General features: G+C 36.7%; 1 pseudogene across 1 annotated transcript; it reads right to left on the bottom strand.

The window, feature by feature from the left end:
* Positions 1–20,199: 20,199 nt before the first annotated feature.
* LOC149184225 (uncharacterized) lies at positions 20,200–21,563 on the bottom strand (annotated as a pseudogene). Its single transcript, XR_016257764.1, has 3 exons — positions 21,291–21,563; positions 20,971–21,106; positions 20,200–20,814 (listed from the first exon to the last, which is right to left on the bottom strand). The product of XR_016257764.1 is annotated as an uncharacterized LOC149184225 (transcript).
* Positions 21,564–22,423: the final 860 nt, after the last annotated feature.

Raw genomic sequence — 22,423 nt, 5'->3', positions numbered from 1 at the left:
ATACATCCATGTCATGATGACATTAGATGCCATGTAGCATATTGGAACATGCACTGCCACGTGTCCTATTGGAAGAGAGAGAAAAGGCCTGATCCTACTCTGATTTTCAATAAAATCCTTTGTAAAATGTTTTAGGCATCCCCTCGGTGCTTTAACACTGAATAAGGAACTTTCTCGACAATTTAATCACATATTGCAACTTGCATATCACACATTTATATATCGCAACTCTTGAGAATTGTCACCCCTATGACATGCAATCGCCAATATCCGACTGCGATATGTGATATGAAAAGGACCCCCCGTCGACTATTGATTTTCCAATATGATTGATCGTTGGTCACTAATTGGTGATATGCCCTCATTGTTTCATTGTGCTTGAACCTTTGATCGCTGATATGTGATATCTGTGATCGTTGATCACTGATTTTCTCCAACCTCTGTTGCTTGCCTCTCCAAATCTCTGATATGCGGGATCCAAGATGAGCACTTAGCTTTTACCTTATTTTCTGGTTTTGAATAATAAACTTCAACTTGCTCTAACTTTTGATCCATAAGTCAGTTTGAATAATTGAATATACCGTTGGAAGGTTGCTTCTAAGAACTTTATCATGAAAACACCTACAACAAGATTTGAACTAGACTTTATATGCAAAAAATCTTCCAAACCTTCAGACTTATCTTGACCAGAGGACTTCAAGGACAAGATGGCTCATTTGACAAGTATTATTTAGGCTATGACACCTAGTTATTCATAAGCTAATTGACCATTGAATCTCAAAATGAATAATAAGAAGGAAACACTTCAACCCTAAATGATATGACCCTAACAAGTTTTAGCCATTGGGTTACAAACAGAAGGCCATGATGGAATGACAACATTTGAAACAAGTAAAGGTCAAAATGTTCAATATTTTATAAAGGAGTTTAGGAAACAAGCATTTACATTGAATATTTCATTAGGCTCTCTTGAAATGTTGATGAAATACATTGGCTCATTGGATGGTTATTTGTGTCATACATTGTTATTATTTGAACCTAAAACCCTTGATGAAGCTAGTGTGAAGATTGCACATCTTGAAAGCAAGGGGAAGCATGAAAAAGATGATTTCCCAAACAGGGCAGTAGAAACTAAGAGAAAATAAGCAAGGCCCTCTTGTTCTCATTGTGAGAAAGAAGGGAATCATGAAGATCATTGCTGGAAATTGCATCCAGAATTGAGGCCAAAGAGGAATGACAGAAAAGAGAAGCAAAAGACAATTGCAACTGTGAAACAAGACTTAGAATTTGAATCAGAGGATGATGAGAAGATCACAGCTTCAAGATTTGCAGGTGTTGGACCAATTAACCTGGTATCAGATTCAGGTGATGAAATTATGATTGCATCTCTTGGGATTGCAGAATATGGACCTATCGAATTGGGTTCTGATTCAGGCGATGAGACAAAGATTTCAGTATATATTGTGCCAAAAATATGTAGGAAACAAAATATTTCATGGCTCTAAGAACTCGAAGAGATCAACCAAGGCATTCAAGCGGAGAATGATAAACTAAGAAGACTCCTACAAGAAGCAAAGAAGGAGAAACAAAGGTTGCAACATCAGCTACAAGCCAAGGAGGAGGCCTTGGAAAAGTTGCAGCATAACAAGCCTGAGGTAAAAATTGATTCTTCAATTTCATGTTATTTTTATGATGATGATTTCGTTGCTTTTGAGAAACATACTACATGAATTGGATCAAAATTGTTGAAAAAATGGGGTATCAATGAAAGGGCCTTGACATTAATGGTCAAGGCATTGTGAATCCCATCAAAGTGGAGGAATTGTTTTGTTATGTAGGACTTGGGTATGTTAGAAAAGAGGTTGGAGAATACTCCAAGACAACCAGTGACCAACCAATGATGGGTGATGGGGGAACCTCATCACATTCTAGGGATAGTGAGGATTCCACGATCACTTATCAGAGTCACCCCAGGAATAAGCGTTCCAAGATGATCCATAAATTTTGGAGGAGAAATAATCATTGTAGTCACTGCAACAAGGATGGAGATCAGAAAACCATATGTCAGATACTCCATGCTCAGAAAGCACCTATGAAGAATCAAATTGGTGAAGGTGTGCAATGAACAAATCTGCCATAGGGAGATGACCCATTCACTTTGTTGAGTGAGAGATGGTTTTATTAGATATAGTAGCTTGTCATGGCCACATTTTGTAAATCATATGTTGTGAAATGATTGTAAAAGTGATGATGTGTTTTCCATCACTTATGAAAGCAACATGATGATATTTTGGCCTTTTGTTGATAGTTGGGGTATTGGTTTTGCTATGATTTTGATGTAAACTTGACCAAAGAGTGTGTTATAAACTCTTGGCAAGTATGGGGTTGTTTGAGTCATGTTTGGTCTTGTATGTAATTTAAAAAAAATGTACCACGGGTTTGCATGGAATTCAGATGTTAGAGAAGGAAGTGTTGCTTGGCAGGGAATTTTTTGTGCAAACAACGGAGTACACCAGATTGCAGAATGTGTTGAGATTGCAACAAGATGATGGAGCTTAGTGAAAAGAGTCGCCTTCACTAAGTGGGCCCGCAGGCTATTTTTGGCGCAAGTCTATTTTTAGACTATGTCTATTTTTAGACATAAGGATCATGTCTATGTTTATGGATGATTGATCAAGTTGGGAAAAATAGATGGACTTCTATTTTTGATGAAAGTGTGAGTGATCACAGTGTGAGTGATCAAGTCTATTTTTAGACTGGCTGTCAAAAATAGAAAAGTCAAATATTATTATCTCACAATAATATTTGGACTATAAACTTAATCTTATTCTCTTGGAGCACTTCAGTTTGAGCTACGGAAGTGGCACATGCAGCTGTCAGAAGGAAATTCATTTTTCTTATGAGTCAGTTGAGTTGTTACATGCATGACTTCAGTTAGAACTCAAGTGAGTTGAGTTTAGTGGACTGGAGGTACAGTTGATGGAGTTGTGTTCAGTTTAACTTAGTTAAACTGGTTGTAGTTAGTCTAACTGCAGATAGACTAATGATGAGTTGTTAAACTAATTATTAACTCATAATACAACTAAAGAATACATCAGTTAACTCAGTTGCATGTCAGTGCATGTTCAATTCAACAGGGACAGGTGGTAGAGAATCAGATTGCTATCAGTTGTGACTATAGTTGTGCACCAGATCTTGCACAATCAAAGGATTGAGTATGTCAATGAGTTTGCTCACGTATTTGGCCCACATTTTAGCCTTTTCTCATGTCCACAAAGAGTGAGTGACTATTTTGCAGGTGAAAAACGAGTTTGGGAAGCTATTCTCATCAGTTCTTGAGCAGGTATTGAGCAGTGGAGGCAGGCAAGCAGTGGAAGAGATTTGGAGATCAGATCTGAGCTGTATTGTGTGTAACAGAGGTGGAGATACTTGTGAGAAGTATTATGCTGTGTAATGTTACATGACTCAATCATTAATATACAGATAGTGTGGGGGTTTTAGCGAGATGCTTTCCCCATGATACATACTGTGTTAATGTGTGAATGCTCTTGATGTTTTATTGTTATTGATGCTGCTATATTCTTGATCAACGTAGAGGAGCTTATGTATTGTGTATGTTTTCCGCATTAGTACATGATCAGGATAATCTCCATTGAATATGTGTTAAATTATTCAAAATTTCTACATGGTATCAGAGCTAGATGATTTGTAGAAAAAATTTCTACATGGTATCGGAGCAGCTTGATTTGTAGAAGAGATTTTTACAGGATATCAAGCGAGGGTTGATCGGAAGCAGTTGAGTTGGTTGCTGGTGGAATTCGAATTTGCAGCAGTGTTTTCTTGGTGACAACGCAACAATGTCTTTCAACGGATTGCGATTGGAGTATGCTCTTGAGGGCAGCTCAAACTATATTGCATGGAAGGACAGGATGGAGGCAGTATTGGATGATAACGGGCTGAAGGAATTCATAGATACGGATATCCCAAAGCCTACTGATGCTACTCAAGCTGATGCTTGGCAAAAGAAGATCGCAAAATGTCGAAGAATTCTGTTGGAGGGCGTGAAGGATCACATTGTGTCCAGCCTCCATGGAAAGGCTACTCCATATTTGATGTGGAAATCATTAACAGAATTATTCCAAAGCAAGAGCGATCAGAGGAAGCTGGCGCTCAAAGATAAACTCAGAAACATCAAATGCGAGAAGGGAGACAGTATTCCCAAGTATCTCACGAAATTCACTCAGTGTCGAGATGAGCTGGGAAGTGTGGGGGTTACTGTCGATGATGAGGACTTGGTGAGCTTGGCTCTCCTTGGTCTTCCGAAGAGTTGGCATTCCTATCAGGACTCTGTCAATGGTCGGGAGAAGTTGCCAGGATGGGAAAGACTATGGTCAGATCTTGTGCAGGAGGAGATCAGGCGGAGTACCAGGGACGGCTCTTCATCAAAGGGAGCTGATGAAGAGAATTGTGCTTTGGTTGCCAAAGCAAAGAAAGGGAAGAGCAAGAAAGCTTCTCAGTCTGGTGCGAAAGGCAAGAAGCAGGATATGTCCAAAGTGAAGTGTTTTCACTGTCACCAGCATGGACACTATGCCACAAATTGTCCGCAGAAGAAGAAGAACAAGCAAGCTGCTGGATCTGCAGGGGGAGAGGCTTTAGCTTCTCAGTTTGAGCTTGATTTTTCATTGATCGCATGCTTGCTTTCAAGTGTGATGGGATCAGTGTGGTTCCTGGACAGTGGTGCGCCTTTTCACATGACGGGAGATAGAGATTTGTTCTCTGATCTGGAGGACAAAGATCTTGGAGTGCACATCGAGATGGGCGATGATGGTAGATACAGTGCGACCGGTATCGGTACCATTTCCTTTGAGAGGGAATCTGGTAAACCCTTTGTATTGAAGGAAGTCATGCATGTTCCAGGATTGAAGAAGAATCTCATCTCAGTGGCGATGTTAGAAGACAAGGGGTATGATGTTGTTTTCAGCGAGGGAAAGGCCTTCCTGCGCAGCAAGACAACTGGTGAGACCCGGAAGATAGGGGTTCGAGTGAGGAACCTTTATCAGTTGCATGTAGATGGATGCGCAGCAAAGGCAGAAGGATTGGTGAGCCGGGATGATGGCGAGTTGTGGCACAGGAGATTGGGTCACCTTCACCATGGAGCCTTGAAGATACTGCAGCAGATCACTACAGGGCTTCCTAAAGGAACACTTGCGCAGTCAGATCAGTGCAAGGGGTGTACTTTGGGGAAGTTTGTGAAAGCCACCTTTCACGAGAAGGATAGTCACGCCACGACGATCCTTGAGAGAATTCACACAGACGTGTGTGGACCTTTCTCAGTTGCTTCGACAGCAAAACACAGGTATTATGTGATTTTTGTTGATGATTTCTCTCGTAAGTGCTGGATCTTCTTCATGCAGAAGAAGAGCGAGACATATTCAAAGTTTTGTGAATTCAAAGCATTGGTCGAGAAGGAGTCGGGGAAGAAGGTGAAGGCTCTTAGGAGCGATAATGGTGGTGAATACATCTCGGACGAGTTCAAGGATTTCTGCAAGGCAGAAGGGATTCGTAGAGAGCTCATAGCTCCCCATAACCCACAGCAGAACGGGGTAGCTGAGCGGAAGAACAAAACGATTGTGGGTGCTGCACAGGCAATGTTGCATGATCAGGGCCTACCCCTTCACTTGTGGGCGGAAGCATGCAATACAGCAGTTTATGTGCAGAACCGTTGTCCTCATAGGATACTTGGCATGAGTACACCCGAGGAGGCTTATTCTGGTAAGAAGCCTGATCTTTCTCATTTGAGGATTTTTGGTGCTAATGTTTACATGCATGTGACGAAGGATGCCAGAAAGAAGTTGGAGCCGACTGCAGAGGTTGGGATATTTGTGGGGTACACTGATACGCCCCACAACTATCGTGTGTATTTGCCAGACAGTGGTAAAACTGTTGTGCGACGGGATATAAAATTTCAGGAGGAGAAAGCCATGAAGTGTTCGCTTGAGAGGGAGCTACACTTGCATGTAGATGAGGAGCTATTAGTTCCTAAGGATGAGCTTCAGGACGTGGATCAGCTACAGGACGAGGTTCATGGAGTGGAAGAGACCACTCATGCAACGCCAACCATCAGAGGGCGAAAGCGCTTGACAGAAGCTGAGCGACTGGCTCAAGATGCAGAGAAAGTTGTAGGACCACCTACAGCCCAACGCAGGCAGAGACAGTCACCTGATCGGTACACTGGATACATGGCTCTTATGAGCAAGTGTGTTGTGACTGAGCCATCCTCTTTCGAGGAAGTTGTGGAGGATCCCGCATGGGTAGACGCCATGGTGGAAGAGTATGATTCTATTGTCAGAAACAGTGCATGGGAGATTGTTCCTAGACCGGAAGGGAAATCAGTGGTGGGTTCGAGATGGATCTACAAAGTTAAGCAGGCAGCTGACGGGAGTGTGGAGAAGTACAAGGCAAGATTTGTTGCCCGAGGCTTTTCACAGATTGAGGGGATCGATTATGAGGAGACCTTTGCACCTGTCGCAAGGTATTCTTCCATACGGACGATTCTTGCTCTCTCAGCGCAGATGGGATGGCACATTCATCAGATGGATGTGAAGACTGTGTTCCTCAACGGAGTCATTGAGGAGGAGGTGTACATTGAGCAACCCGAAGGCTTTGAATTCTTCAGCAGCGAGTCGCATGTGTGCAGGCTCAAGAGAGCGCTGTATGGGTTGAAGCAAGCACCACGTGCTTGGTACACACGGATAGACAGCTATTTCACAGGACTTGGATTCTCCAAGAGCGAGGCGGATCCGAACCTATACCAGATTGTGGTGGACGGTAAGTTGCTTATCATTGTACTGTATGTTGATGATTTGATTCTAACGGGTGATGAGCTGTTGATACTGTCATGCAAGAAGGATCTTGCTACAGAGTTTGAGATGAAGGACTTGGGCCTCCTTCACTATTTCCTAGGATTGGAAATATGGTAGCGCAGTGGTGGACTGTTTGTTTCTCAGGGCAAGTATGCTCGGGAGATACTGGAGAAGTTCAACATGCATGGCTGCAAGCCTGTTGATACTCCTCTTCCTGGAGGTTGGAGGAAGGAGGATGCCACTTCGGGAGAAGAAGTGGATGCCACTGTTTATCGACAGTTGGTGGGGTCGCTGATGTATTTGGTCAATACACGACCTGATATATGCTATGCAGTTAACCAGCTTTCACAAGCTATGGTTAAGCCTACCAAGCTCTTCTGGAAGGCGGGCAAGCATGTATTGAGCCACTTGAGAGGCACATCGGGATATGGATCTTGGTACAGGCAGGAGGATGCAGAGTGGGCAGGGAGCCCAACGGACAGAAAGAGCACATCAGGAGGGGTCTTCAGTATCGGATCGACAGTAGTTTCTTGGTACAGCAGGAAGCAGAGATCTGTGTGGATGAGGATGATCTTGGTCGGGTTTTTCGGGTCCAAGCACATCAGGTACCATCATATCAGAGATTGTGTGCAGTGGAGGATCATGTTACTTTCGTACATTCCAACGGAGGATCAGGATGCTGATATTCTGACGAAGGCTCTCACCAGGAGCAAATTCGAGTACCACCGAGGCAGGATAGGGGTTGCTGATAATCCATATCTTGTCGAGAGGGAGTGTTGAGATTGCAACAAGATGATGGAGCTTAGTGAAAAGAGTCGCCTTCACTAAGTGGGCCCGCAGGCTATTTTTGGCGCAAGTCTATTTTTAGACATATGGATCATGTCTATGTTTATGGATGATTGATCAAGTTGGGAAAAATAGATGGACTTCTATTTTTGATGAAAGTGTGAGTGATCACAGTGTGAGTGATCAAGTCTATTTTTAGACTGGCTGTCAAAAATAGAAAAGTCAAATATTATTATCTCACAATAATATTTGGACTATAAACTTAATCTTATTCTCTTGGAGCACTTCAGTTTGAGCTACGGAAGTGGCACATGCAGCTATCAGAAGGAAATTCGTTTTTCTTATGAGTCAGTTGAGGTGTTGCATGCATGACTTCAGTTAGAACTCAAGTGAGTTGAGTTTAGTGGACTGGAGGTACAGTTGATGGAGTTGTGTTCAGTTTAACTTAGTTAAACTGGTTGTAGTTAGTCTAACTGCAGATAGACTAATGATGAGTTTTTAAACTAATTATTAACTCATAATACAACTAAAGAATACATCAGTTAACTCAGTTGCATGTCAGTGCATGTTCAATTCAACAGGGACAGGTGGTAGAGAATCAGATTGCTATCAGTTGTGACTATAGTTGTGCACCAGATTTTGCACAATCAAAGGATTGAGTATGCCAATGAGTTTGCTCACGTATTTGGCCCACATTTTAGCCTTTGCTCACGTCCACAAAGAGTGGGTGACTATTTTGCAGGTGAAAAACGAGTTTGGGAAGCTATTCTCATCAGTTCTTGAGCAGGTATTGAGCAGTGGAGGCAGGCAAGCAGTGGAAGAGATTTGGAGATCAGATCTGAGCTGTATTGTGTGTAACAGAGGTGGAGATACTTGTGAGAAGTATTATGCTGTGTAATGTTACATGACTCAATCATTAATATACAGATAGTGTGGGGGTTTTATCGAGATGCTTTCCCCGTGATACATACTGTGTTAATGTGTGAATGCTCTTGATGTTTTATTGTTATTGATGCTGCTATATTCTTGATCAACGTAGAGGAGCTTATGTATTGTGTATGTTTTCCGCATTAGTACATGATCAGGATAATCTCCATTGAATATGTGTTAAATTATTCAAAATTTCTACAGAATGTGTTCATGCTTTTGGAGGACCAAAATCTTCTCAGTGGGGAGGAATGATCCAGGTGGATCTAGAAACACTCAGCAGTAAAAGAGGGCTTTGAAAATGCTCAAAAATAAAATTATTTTGATTGCAATTAAACTAGGATCAAATCGAATAGCTTGTTGCAAGCTTTCTAACAGCGCAAATGACTCCTCAATCCGACATCGTATGTGAAAGTTATGGCTAGTCAAAGTTTTAGTCAAATAGGATCCTTGGCTAAAGTTATCAGAGCGCCAACTAAATTTGGAGTTTGGCTAAATCTAGACTAGATTCTAAATTTAGAGAAAATTAACGAGACAACAATTTGGCAATTCACGGTGACGGTTTCCGGTGGTCAGAATGGGCGAAATTATTTTCAACTTAAAAAAACTCGTGACCCCAAAAATGTGATCGATTTTTTTTATCGATTTGCTATAAAAAATAATAGTAATAATAAAAGGGTGGTGGATCAGGCCCGGCTGACCCACCCACCCCACCGGTCAATCTATATATAAATATATATTGGGTGCAAGCCACCATTGGAGGACTCGCCGCCCAACTGTCGTGACCAATATTAAAACAGGGTCGGCGGGATTTGAACCCGCCCAGCCAATGAGCGGCCCTCCATTTTGAACACATAACCAGCGGTCAAATAACCACCCACCCCAATTCAAAACACGCCAAAAAAATGTGTGAGTCGTGGGTTGGAACTTGGGCCACCCACAACAAACACACCAAGTTTAACCAATGTGTCAACCCATGTGGCATTGAACAATTTCTCAACTTTTTATATAAAAACTAGAAATCGTCATTTTCCTAGACCAACGGAGGAGAGGAGAGCGGAACAGAACCCTGAGCAGACACGGGAACCGAGGAGCATAACCTAATATAGGGAATATGCAGGGAATCTAAAAGATTCGCTTGGGGGGGGGGGATTTTCAATGTTAGATTCGTGCCAAGTTTATACTAAAGTGAACCATAATTTTGCCAAGAGCTTGACGGCACGATCAGTTTTCTAATATGAGCGGTGGAATTTCAGCCAATGTGCTAAACATAATCTTTATGGAATCTTGAGGAATCTTTGAGATTCCTTTGGGGCTCGAAATTGAAAGTTTCAAAATCAGACTAACTTTATACTCATTCTTCTCAGTTTTTTGCCAGGAATGCAATGATGTGATTAGATTCTTCATCTGAGTAGTTGAATTTCAGTCAACCCGAGAGAAGGAATATTTTGGGAAATCTTTGAAATTCCTAGGGGACCGTATTTTGACCAAAGAAGAAAGGGGTCAAGTTTACAGTGATTTTTCACGATTTTTAGCCATGAATTCAATGGTACAATCCATTTCTTTAGAAGAAGTGTGCATTTTCAGGCCATCCCCGAAAGTAGAGGTATAAGGTGTCTTTTGTACGTGCATGTAATTTTATTTCGCTGAAGATTAATGAAAGAGGCCTCCCCACATTGAGAATGGCCCGGAGACCTAACCCACACTGGGTGAACTCCGTTATCAACTTGCTTCTCTTTTCTTCTCATGGTTGTCATATATTTCCACTTATTTTATGTGTATACATATTATGGCTATATGCCTCTTTTAAATGCAATTATGTATGCATATTTGAAATGAAAATATCCATATCAATACCCCACCCGAGTGTTCACAGCGTATGTCCTTCTAGGACTATTCTTATCTCAAATTCTCAATCCTCAAAGAATATCGGTCCTCTTCGAACACTCTTATCTTAGATTCCCTACCACATACTCAAAGAGTATCGGTTGCTAGATGCTGACCTAATCCTCCATTCTTTCTTCACAATATGAAGACAAGAATGATGTGTCTACCTATCCCTCTTAACTCTGGAAGATATACCCATTCCTATGAAAGAATGTGCCCATTCTTATAGAAGGAATGTACCCAAGCTCCATCTTATCCAGGGACTTGTCCAAGCTCCCTCTTAACTAGGGACTTGATTCTTGTAGCTTTCTGCTCTTGGTGGTGATCCTGGTATAATCAGTTTCTTGTGGGGCTCCTTCTTTCGATGTCATGAAGTTTATCCTTTTCATTATGGAGCCCTTATTATTTGTAGGGCATCAGTCATCCATCACTTTCCTTCACAAGCCATATCAGTCATGCCATCTTTCTATTCATCGGAAAGGGATCTTCTAGTCCACATCTAGCTTGTCTTCATATTGCTACCTCTTCCAAGTCATGTATCCTTTAGGATCTTCTATCCAATCACATGAGTGCTAGTTTTAGGTGACATCTACAACCCTCTTTTGGTAGCCATGTATAAATCCATCCAAATGTTGTTCAATAATAATAATAATAATGAACATCAAATCACAGTTACCTTTTGTAATGCCCTTTCATCATGACATCTTGCTTGCCTCCAACATCCTACACATTCACAAATAAATCTCCAAGACTTTATATGTCAAGGGTCTCCTTTCTCTACAGACCTTATCATGGTCTTCTTATCTATGGAGATGTCATGATCAATTATTCTAGTTATCGGACATTGGCTTCCCTCTTATTACGTGACTGTATTTTTCACAGTCTCTTATTTCTTTCTTCACAATTGCTTCCCAGGAACTCATATTTCCTTCATCTTTGTCAATTACCTTATATTCCATATGAGGGCATATTATGTTGATTTGATATTGTCAATATGTGAACCATTTCTTCATGCACCTTTTCAAAGGAAGAGATCCTTGATCATGCTCACAAGGTAGATCATTTACCCTTGTTGTCAACAACCATGCATTGACATGACTTAATTTATCTAATATACATACCTTTGTCCTCCTTTAAGTCATCTAGACTTCCTTTGGCAACTTCCTTTTCTTGATTGAGAGTACTTCAATCATCTTGACCTATTGCACTCCTTTATCAACATATCATCATCAGTTTAAACAATGTATCCCACACAAGGTGGAATGATCAGCGAGACACTTTCTTCTGCCAAGTAGAGGTGAACCTTCTAATGAAGATTCCAATGGAGGATCTTGATTATCCTCATCCGGAAAATTATCCTTCCAAATGGTGATGATGTATGATGAAATCCTTTTATCCGTCATCATGTTAAATGACTTTCTTCAAAAAATAAGTACTACTTATGCTTTCCATGAGGTAACCAAAAGCTACTTTCTTTCTATGATGACCGCTGCATTCATGTAGACTTCTACTTCAGCTATCCTTTCAAGATTCTATAGTCTTGCTTAAATCGTATGCTTCTATGATTCCATCTATTATTATGCTTTCTACCATGATAGATACTATTTACAAAATTGAAAAGAACTTAGTGAAGGAGATTATCTCGGTCATAGTAGAGATCTCTCACTTCCTCCTTTAATTTCTTCTTCTTAGGTTCTTCCACTTCTTTGGTGAAATGAGCTTCATTTATTTCTTTCTTCTTGTTGTCCTTCTTGAATTTCGGACAATCTCTCTTGTAATGTCAATATTCCTATAGCCATAACATTGGATCTTTGACATATCCTTATTGTTCTTTTTTTGAGGACCAAATTTTCCTTTCCTCCTAGTTGTGGCAGCAATGATTGAACTTGTTTCTTTGATCCTGCATCACTTTTTGCCTTCAACATGGTTTCTTCAATATTACACAATGACCAAAGTTCATTGAGTGGGGTTGCTTCCTTCTTTCCATAGATATTTGATATAAAGTTGCCCCATTCTTCTGAAAGAGCATTAAACACCACAGTGGTCATTTCTTTATCGAACATTATTTCTCCCAACTCTTGTAGTTGGTCTCTTGTTTCTGTTACCCTCATAAAGTATGAGGCTATTCCATATTTCTTTGATATATTCATTCTGTATAGCTCATTTCTCAAAAATATCGCTTCTCCAACAATACTTACGGAGAACAATTCTACTACCTTCTCATATATTTCTTTTGATGTCTCTAACTTCGCTACATATCGAATGAGGGGATCTTTGATGGATTGTATAAGAAACCTTTGAGCCCTTATTTCCCCTTTCATATATTTTTCTAAATCTTGAGATTCTTCTTTTGGAGGCTCAGTGATTGAACCCTTAACATGTTCAATGACTTCATTTTCTATGAGGATTAAATCTTTCCTCTTCTTCCATGAAAGAAAGTTTGATGCCCCAACCAATTTGTTGCTTTCCTTTCAAAATAAAGTCATTTCGATAGCATATTTAGACATAAATATAGAGATACTTACTTGTTAAGTGAAGATGCTTCCTGATGGTAATATCTTCAATTTGGTGCCTTTCTTGATGATTTAGATGATAGAAGATGTCTTCCTGATGAAGATGTTTTCCTTCAAAAGTGATTCTTGACTCAAAGAGAGTTAGATCTCCTTGATTCCTTGATGATGATGAGAACACCTCTTCTTGCTTTCCTTGGATGTAAAGACTTCAAGATGCTTCAATGTGTAGTCCTTCTTTGAGTGGAGATAAGGTCCTTGAGATCTTCTTTGTGTGAGATTCTCAAGAATGATTCAAGTGTAGAACCTTTCTTCCGATGAGCTAGGAATTTTAAGGTCTTCTCCTTATTGTTGCTTCTAGATGGTGTGATCCTTGTGTAGTCCTACTTGATGATTCAATGTCCTCTTTGATGTTTTGACCTATCTTGATATTCTTTTTTATGGTATTTCTTCAAGTTGTCTTTCCAACAAAGTTACAGATCACACGAGGACTATTACCTCAAAACGAGAACTCTAGCCAAAAAACCCGAATAAAACATGAAAAAATAAACTTCAAAATGAAAAGTGTTGATTCTGCATCACAACTTTTTTTTGCAGGGTAAATTTTCAATATTTTATAAAAATGACAGTAAAAGCCAATAAAATACAATTTTTTTGGTACAAAAAACACCTTGAAAATGAAAATTGTTTATGTTAGAATGACGCCTTTTTTTTCGGGTAAATTTTCAATATATTTTAACAATGGCATTAAAGATAAAATATCAAGATTCTAAAAACCCTTAAAATTTCAACAATTTTCAAGCATGGCATTAAACATAAAATATCATGTCTCTGAAAAGCCTTAAAATTCCAACATTTTTCAGCCATGACGTTAAAGATAAAAGATTTATAATTGCTTTCAACCATAGCATTAAAGATAAAATATCGTGAGTTGGAAAAACCTTGAAATTTTAACGATTTTTCAAACCATGGAATTAAAACCAAATATCGCGACTGCAAAAAACCATGAGTTTTCAATATATTTCAACCATGGCATTAGGAAAAAGTATTTGATTAAAAAAAAATGAACACATGGATGAAATAGTCATTATACCAAAAGAAATTCTTTTTTAAATGTTAAAAGTATAGTTATTTTAAAATCTTAGCCTAAGACAACATGACACATTGCAACGAAAATTTAAAAATCAACTATCAAATTGACATGCAGTGTAAGCGATCTCAACCTATTGCAATAAAATCTTTAAAATCAACCATGAAATTAACAAACTGTGGGAGCAGACTTGATCCATTATAACGAAAACTTTAAAGTCAACAATCAAATTGACACATAATGGGGCGGGTTGCTAGTCGAAAATTGACATGGACCCTGCAAAATAATAATAATAATAATAAATAAATAAATAAATAAAAATGAAAAACACAAAACAAAACAAAAATTAAAATATTGAAAAAAATAAAAGTAAAACAAAAACAAAAAGTTCAAAAAAAATATATTAATAAATAAAAAATATATATATTAAAACATAAAAATATATATATATATATATATAATGACAAAAAAAAATCAAACATAAAAAAAATTATACAAAATATCTTCCGGAGAAATCACAAAGTAGTTTTTAGGTCGACATGTTTCGAACCACTTGCTATGGTTCATCATAAGGAATGAGATAAAAATACTATATATATATATATATATGACAAAAAAATATCAAACATAAAAAATTGTTTAGAAATAAAAATTAACTCAAAAAAAAAAACCTTAAAGAAAATGAAAAACAAAAATATATTTTAAAAAAAAACATAATTTAAGGAAAAAATAGAAAAATTAACATTAAAAATTAGTGACGTATGCTATCTTGTTAAGTGGAAGAGGGATTGCACTTATTGAAGCAATTGCTATGGTGCGAGTCATAAGGTATTTTAAAAAATTGAGCAAATGGAAAATGGCAAATGGCTTAAGGTTGTCTTTAATGACATATTGTGCCAAAAAAGACTTGGATGCAACAAAATAAGAAATGGTTTAGTAAATGGGGTATTTGCTTGAACATGTGTCTCATAAACAATAAAGGGATAAAAACTTTTGTTATGGACAAATTCCACAAACGTACTTGGGACAAGAAGTTAAGGAGAAAGAAAAAGTATTATATTGAAGAGTTTAATCCTACTTATAATCATCAACAAAAAGCATACATAGAGATCAATATTTTTTGGAGAGACAAAATTCTTATTACTCAGTTAAGGACTAATATGCAGCCTTGTTGCTTAGTACACGTCTCTTATAGAAAAGTAATTGCAGAACTTATTGTAACTAGGATAAAAAAAATACCTTGAAAACAAAAAGTGTTTATATTGGAATAACGACTTTTTTTGTGTTTATGTTGGAATAACGTTTTTTTTCTTCTTGGTAAATTTTCAATATTTTTTAGCAATGACGTTAAAGATAAAATATCAAGATTTAGAAAAACCTTAAAATTCCAACAATTTGTAAACATGGCATTAAAGATAAAATATCATGTCTCTGAAATACCTTAAAATTCCAACAATTTTCAACAGTGACATTAAAGATAAAATACTTATAATTGTTTTCAACCATAGCATTAAAGGTAAAATACCGTGAGTTAGAAAAACCTTGAAATTTTAATAATTTTTCAACCATGGAATTAAAACCAAATATCACAACTGCAAAAAACCTAAAGTTTTCTATATATTTCAACCATGACATTATGGAAAAATTATTTGACTAAAAAAAACTTTAAAAATGAACACCTGAATGAAAGAGTCATTATACCAAAAGTAATTTCTTTTTTAAATGTTAAAAGTATAGCTATTTTAAAATCTTAGCCTAAGACAACTTGACACGTTGCAACAAAAATTTTAAAAATCAACCATCAAATTAACATGCAATGTAGGTCATTTCAACTTGTTGCAATGAAATCTTAAAAATCAACCATGAAATTGACACATTGTGGGGGTAGACTTGATCCATTATAATGAAAATTTTAAAATCAACTATCAAATTGACAAATAATGGGGTCAGGTTGCTAGTCGAGAATCGACACAGATTCTGCAAAAAAAATATACAAAATAATAAATAAACAAATAAAAATGAAAAACATAAAACAAAGCAAAATTTAAAGATTGAAAAAAATTACAAATAAAACAAAAACAAAAAATTTATAAAAATAATAACGAATAAATAAAAAAATATATATTAAAACAATTAAAATGATTAAAAAAAAATCAAACGTAAAAAGAATATCTATATATATATATATATACAAAATATCTTTCGAAGAAATCACATAGTAGTTTTAGGTACGCGTGTTTTGAACCGCTTGTTATGGTTCATATTCACAATTGAGATAATAAAAAAAAAAACAAATATATATATATATATATATATATATATATATATATATATATATATATATATATAAAGAAGAAAATTAATATAGTCAAGATTAGAATGAACTCTCATGAGCTCCATAGTGAAATGGATCGTTGGGCAGTTCCTAAAACACCATGGATGGAAAGGTTCTGCCATCTCTGTGAGAATACAAACATCGAGGATGAAAAACACTTCCTCTTAGAGTGCCCTGTGTACAACCACATTAAATATCAGTTTCAAAATCTTTGTTGCAATACTAACTTTCCTAGCCTTTTATGTTGTCAAAATTACAGTGAGCTCGGGAGGCTTCTCTCCAAGCTTTTTGAGCATAGGAATAAAATCTTAAATCAAACTAAATAATTCTTTTCTTTAGGTCCGATAGACCAAAGTTTGGTCTTAGTGGACGTTAACCATCATCATTGTCATAACACAAAAACAAAACACTAATCAAGCATAAAATTTGTTTAAAAAAAATAAAATTAAGATTAACCAATAGGAAAAAACAGCTGAAAAAACAAAAACATACTTAGAGGAAAAACATAATTTAAAAAAAAAAAAAAAAAATTAACATTAAAAATAAAAAAATACAACTAAATTTTAAAAAAACAACATTAAAAATTATATATATATATATATATATATATATATATATATATATATATCTTAAAAAAATTTAAATATAAAAACATTAAAATAAAATAAGAAATTTCCCAAAAAAAATAAAAAATAAACCAAAGGAAAAAATTAAAAAACTAAAAATATAAAATATATAAAAAAAACACGTTAAAAACGATTTATAAAAAAAAACATCAAAAAAAATAAAATTTAAATAACAAAATTATATATATATATATATATATATATATATATATATATATATATATATATATATATATATTACAATTTAAAAATAATTAAGAAAAAAAAATTAATTAAAATTTAAAAAAAATGGTCGCCCTCGACCCCTGTCGTCAGAGGGACTTGGCCAAGACCCCTCCGCCGCCCTGTGGCAGCCCTCAGGGCCCTGCCTGGTCGGGGTCGATTCCAAGAATCAACCCTGACTAGGCGGGGGCCTAAGGGTTGCTGCAAGGCTGGCAGAGGGATCTAGCCCTGCGGCTGCCCTCAGGGCCTAAAGGCAGCAGGCGGAGCGGTCTAGCCAGGACCCCTCTATAAATTTGTTACCAATTCATTAAAATTTTCATATTTTTACTTATTAATTAAGAAAATAGAGTAAAAATAAAAATAAAAATTAGATCAATCAATGGAAAAGAAGAGAACAATCACTACAAGAGCGACGAGATTGACCAACCATATAAATAGTAAAAGATTACTATCAATAGAGATTACACACTGCCTTCATGCTGCTTTCAGAGGTACAGCTATATATGTAATTAGCTATGACAACAATTATGTCACTAATGTAATGAGGAAAAATAAGGAGATTGTATAAACATGACAATATCTATAAATGGTATGGAAAGAGGGAAAAGAAACTTTAATTTGAAAAAACTAAATGAAACATAGCAATCAGACTAACAAGAATGTTGAGAATTTTGTAAGGAAAAGAAATAAGAATGATGAGAAAGAAAGCAAGATACATTAAGCAAGAAGTAACTCAAACAAAACCAAGGAAATGTTCCCTTGTTATTAGGGAGAAAGCATAAAAGCCTAATGATTATATTCTGATGGCACTTGGGATTCATTCTTGGAAAAAGAGGTTTACTTGGTCTCTACTTGGGATTCATTCTTGGAAAAAAAGGTTTACTTTGTCTCTGCTTGGGATTCATTCTTGGAAAAAAAGGTTTACCTTGTCTCTGCTTGGGATTCATTCTTGGAAAAAAAGGTTTACCTTGTCTCTGCTTGGGATATATATATATATATATATATATATATATATATATTATTGTTTTGATACAACAACAAAAACATGAAATGATAAGGGGGCAAAAAAAATACTTTAGCTCTGTTATTATTGCTTTGAGGCAACAACAAAAATATGAAATGGTAAAGAGGGGCAAAGAATGACTACAAGAAAATCCAAGGATGATAGAATGGTGAAGAGAGGCAAAGAATAACGGCAAGAAAATCCAAGGATGATAGAAAAATTACAGAGACAGGACTGGATTTAAGATTTTTAATAAATGAAGGCTCCAAAAAAATAATATAATATAATATAATAAATACAAGCAAAGAAAGAGTGAGCACTATAGGTCACGAGCAGAATAGGCCTAGAACAAACAGTATGGATCTGCATAATTCATGTAGGTGCTACATGTCCTGGGCTGGGCCAAACATTGGTACTGATGCTACTATGGCATGCACTAGATGGATTTTGCGGTCATTGAGAGGTAGGAATGAAGACGAAATTAATGGAATAAGAACTTACAAATAATGAATTTATTGGAGTATGACAACTTTCAAATGAAAAATAAGAAGAGTAAAATTATAAGAATATCGATGATTAGCAATACAGCGGAAAGAGAAAATATACTTCAAGAATCGGTCCATTATGACCATGGGAGTATTCACATGCCCATCAAAGAACTCACATATTAGGACCAGATGGTAGGCCGAAAAGAATTGATATAGAGGGGAATAGTTATTGATAAGAGATAGTCCAGCAGAAATTCAAAAAAAGGGTTTTATCAAGACAAGCGGTGAATTCTAACAGGCAACAAGTACTGTAGCTATTTTTTACTGAAAAAACAAGTACTGTAGCCATAAGAATGGGCCATTTACAAAAGACTTGAAAAGCATTGTTGCAGAAACTTTAAATTATGAAACATGCCTGAATAAAGGGAAAGATAAGCAGGTCATAAAATAGGCTTGTCAAAGAAGAGCAACACAAATTGCCAAAGCAGAAAATAAGTGCGTCTAGAATTACATCACCGATGCAACCACAAATACACTGCACACCCAAAAAGGGAAAATAGCTTTAGGGCAAACAAAGGTTTAATAGTATACAAAATTTCCAAACAGCAAGGGAATGTGGAGACAAGAAATGTGAATCAAGACCCAAATGGGATAAAGGAGTACAAAGATAAAATAGTGATCACAAAAAGATGTAAAAACTCTGCACAACCAAAAGGGGAAAGTGGCTTTAGGACAAACAAAGGATTACAGAGTACAAAATTTCCAACCGAAAGGGGATGTGGAGAACAGACTTGTAGTGAATCAAGACCCAAGTGGAACAAAGGAGTACAAAGATAAAATAGTGATCGAAAAATCTAAAATTCTAGATGAAATGGAAGAAAAATTAATAGCCTGACAGGGGTACAAGAGAGAGGTTATGAACTGTACAAACCCTTCTTGTAGATTGGCATTTCCAATTATTCTATAAATTAACCATTCAAATTTTTATATGATATTCAAATTCCTTTGTTTATGAATGACCTGGTTTCAGTTTATATAATTAGACAAATAAAAGTGAGTTGTATTGTTAGGTCCTTATACTAGTAATATAGCTCATTATCATTATTAGTGCATGTCCATGTAGTTCCCATATTGTTATTATTGTGTTCCATAGAAGCCTACTATTGCTATTGTTGTTGCTTTGCATTATTATTGTTATGTTGGCTCTGATTGTATTGTGACTCCTTAGACTCTCACATATAGAAATGAAGTTTTGTCATTTGTATTATCCAAAAATTATTCATTTGTGTAATATAAAGGTGGTTACCCACTCGAAAAGCCTGATTTTGAAATTGTTAATCTATCTTTTTTTTCTATTTGATAAACTAATTACATAATATTTGGTATCTACTACTAAAACGAGTAAATAAATATATAAAGTTCCCATGAAAAAAAAGTCATAATCCAATGACAATATCCAGAAATAGAAATAGATGGAACATACATAGATGAAAGCTTCCATTGAATGTATTTGTAAAGATTCCATTGAAAGAGTGAGTCATAATCCAATGGCAATGTCGACAAATAGAAACAGATGGAACACAGATAGATGAAATAATTATGTGTCTCACAATAGGAAAGGTATCAAAGCCTTTCTATTGGATGGGAAACCCTCAAACTTCTTCACATACCATGCTTTGGTTGATAAACTTCGGCCCAACAGATACAGAGACACTGTAATAGCTGTGCAGAAACCAAAAGCACTCTGGGAGACGACGGCAAGCCCAAAAAAATCAATAATCTCGAAAAGGTAATGCGGACATAACACAAATTCAAACAACCCTCCCTGTGGGATGCTGTACCCTTTCGCACCATCCTTCCGAAGCCTTGACAGCAAATAGTGATGGTACAGGTTCCCACTCATGCCAATGATAAAGACGAAAAGGCCCAGTGGCATCAAGTTCATGGATGGCGATGGAAGGCTCTCAGATATTTGCATAAGATAAAGGAGGCATGTAGCGAAGACACTGTATGTGAAGGAGATCAAAATGACGGAATCGATGGCCATTCCTCCAGAATACCGATGAACAAACAGCACCTGCATACAGCACACATTGCAGAGCAGAACAGAGTAAAGGTTTTCATATGCAAATTAGAGAAAATGTTAAAGAAAAAAGAGGGAAAAGCAAATTAGAGAAAATGTGAACGAAAAAACAGGGAAAAGATAGGGAAGGGTTAATTAAATGAAGAGTACCTCAACGACCCTCTTGAAAAAATGAAGGGCTACTGCAACTGTCAAGACAAGGAGCCGAATTCCAGAAGGCAAAATTTGGCTTTGAACGGGACAACGACAATGAGCTCTAGCTTGTTTCAGAATCCTCCATCCCCATACATTCAAGGATTAGAAATACTCCAGCTTCTCACAGGCCTGGTTTTAGGATTCACAGAGTGCAAAGATATTATGCATCTCAAATACTCAAAATTCAATAAAAGGTCTCCATCAGCCCAGGTTTCTAGCAAAACAGGAATGCTTATTCTCTATGCACCAGCCTTCTTAATCGCTTCCTTCTTTTTCTTTTGTAAATAAAGAAGGAAGCGATTAAGAAGGCTGGTGCATTAGAGAATAAGCATTCCTGTTTTGCTAGAAACCTGGGCTGATGGAGACCTTTTATTGAATTTTGAGTATTTGAGATGCATAATATCTTTGCACTCTGTGAATCCTAAAACCAGGCCTGTGAGAAGCTGGAGTATTTCTAATCCTTGAATGTATGGGGATGGAGGATTCTGAAACAACAAGTTAGAGCCCATTGTCGTTGTCCTGTTCAAAGCCAAATTTTTCCTTCTACTGTGTTATCAGGAAATCAGGAGACTGAGAAAATAGTTAGAGACGGAATCGCATCTGAAAGAACAAATTGCATTATTGGCACCACCTATTTGTTCATAAAGTTCGGTAAGGATGCCACAACTTTGTCGCATTTGAGATCTGCGATTCATCCTTTTCACCCCAGCATTGCCGTATGCTTTAGTTCTCACCACCTGTCGAGCAAGTTTCAACATTTTTATTTCTTTTTATTTAGATAATTATCTTTGGAATTTTAACTTAAATATATCCTGGTCAGCGTTAAAATATTAAAAATATTCAATTTTCAGGAAAATGAAATTATATCTTTGAGATTTGAGATATATATAAGGGGTTGGGTCGATTTTAATGTTGGATAGGAATAATTTTTCTAGGTTATTATTAAGATTGAATTCGTTTAAGGAAGTTGATGAATTCCCTGTATCGTCAAAAGCGGTTGGAATTTAGACAAAACCATTTCATAAAATCTTATACATGTGGTGTTTGTATCATGTTTTTGATGGTGGAAATGGATTCCCCACTATCAAAAACCTCTAGAGCACCTAAAATTGTAAAGTTTGAAAGTTTTTACTTAGATTTACAAAAGAAAAGCATAATTGTTAGACTAGCATTAAGATTTGCTCACAAATGCTATGCTATGATTAAGATTGTCAGAATATTAGGATACTATGATCAGAGTCATGAGAAGATTAGAGCCCCAAGGGTTAGCTCAATCGGTCAAGCCGGGGCCTCGCTAATGGGAGGTCACAAGGTCGAAACCCGAAAGCTCTTGGGGTCAAGTCAGTCAATAGGCCGAGGGGTGTAGGGGTGTGAACCCCTTCGGGTGGGATCCACCCTAGCGTTGTCG

This window comes from Pinus tabuliformis, chromosome 3_2, assembly GCF_031772625.1.
Source record: "Pinus tabuliformis cultivar Carrire ecotype Pingquan chromosome 3_2, CPIR1, whole genome shotgun sequence".
In the NCBI taxonomy this organism is placed as follows: domain Eukaryota; kingdom Viridiplantae; phylum Streptophyta; class Pinopsida; order Pinales; family Pinaceae; genus Pinus; species Pinus tabuliformis.
This window is presented reverse-complemented; position numbering and strand designations above follow the sequence as displayed.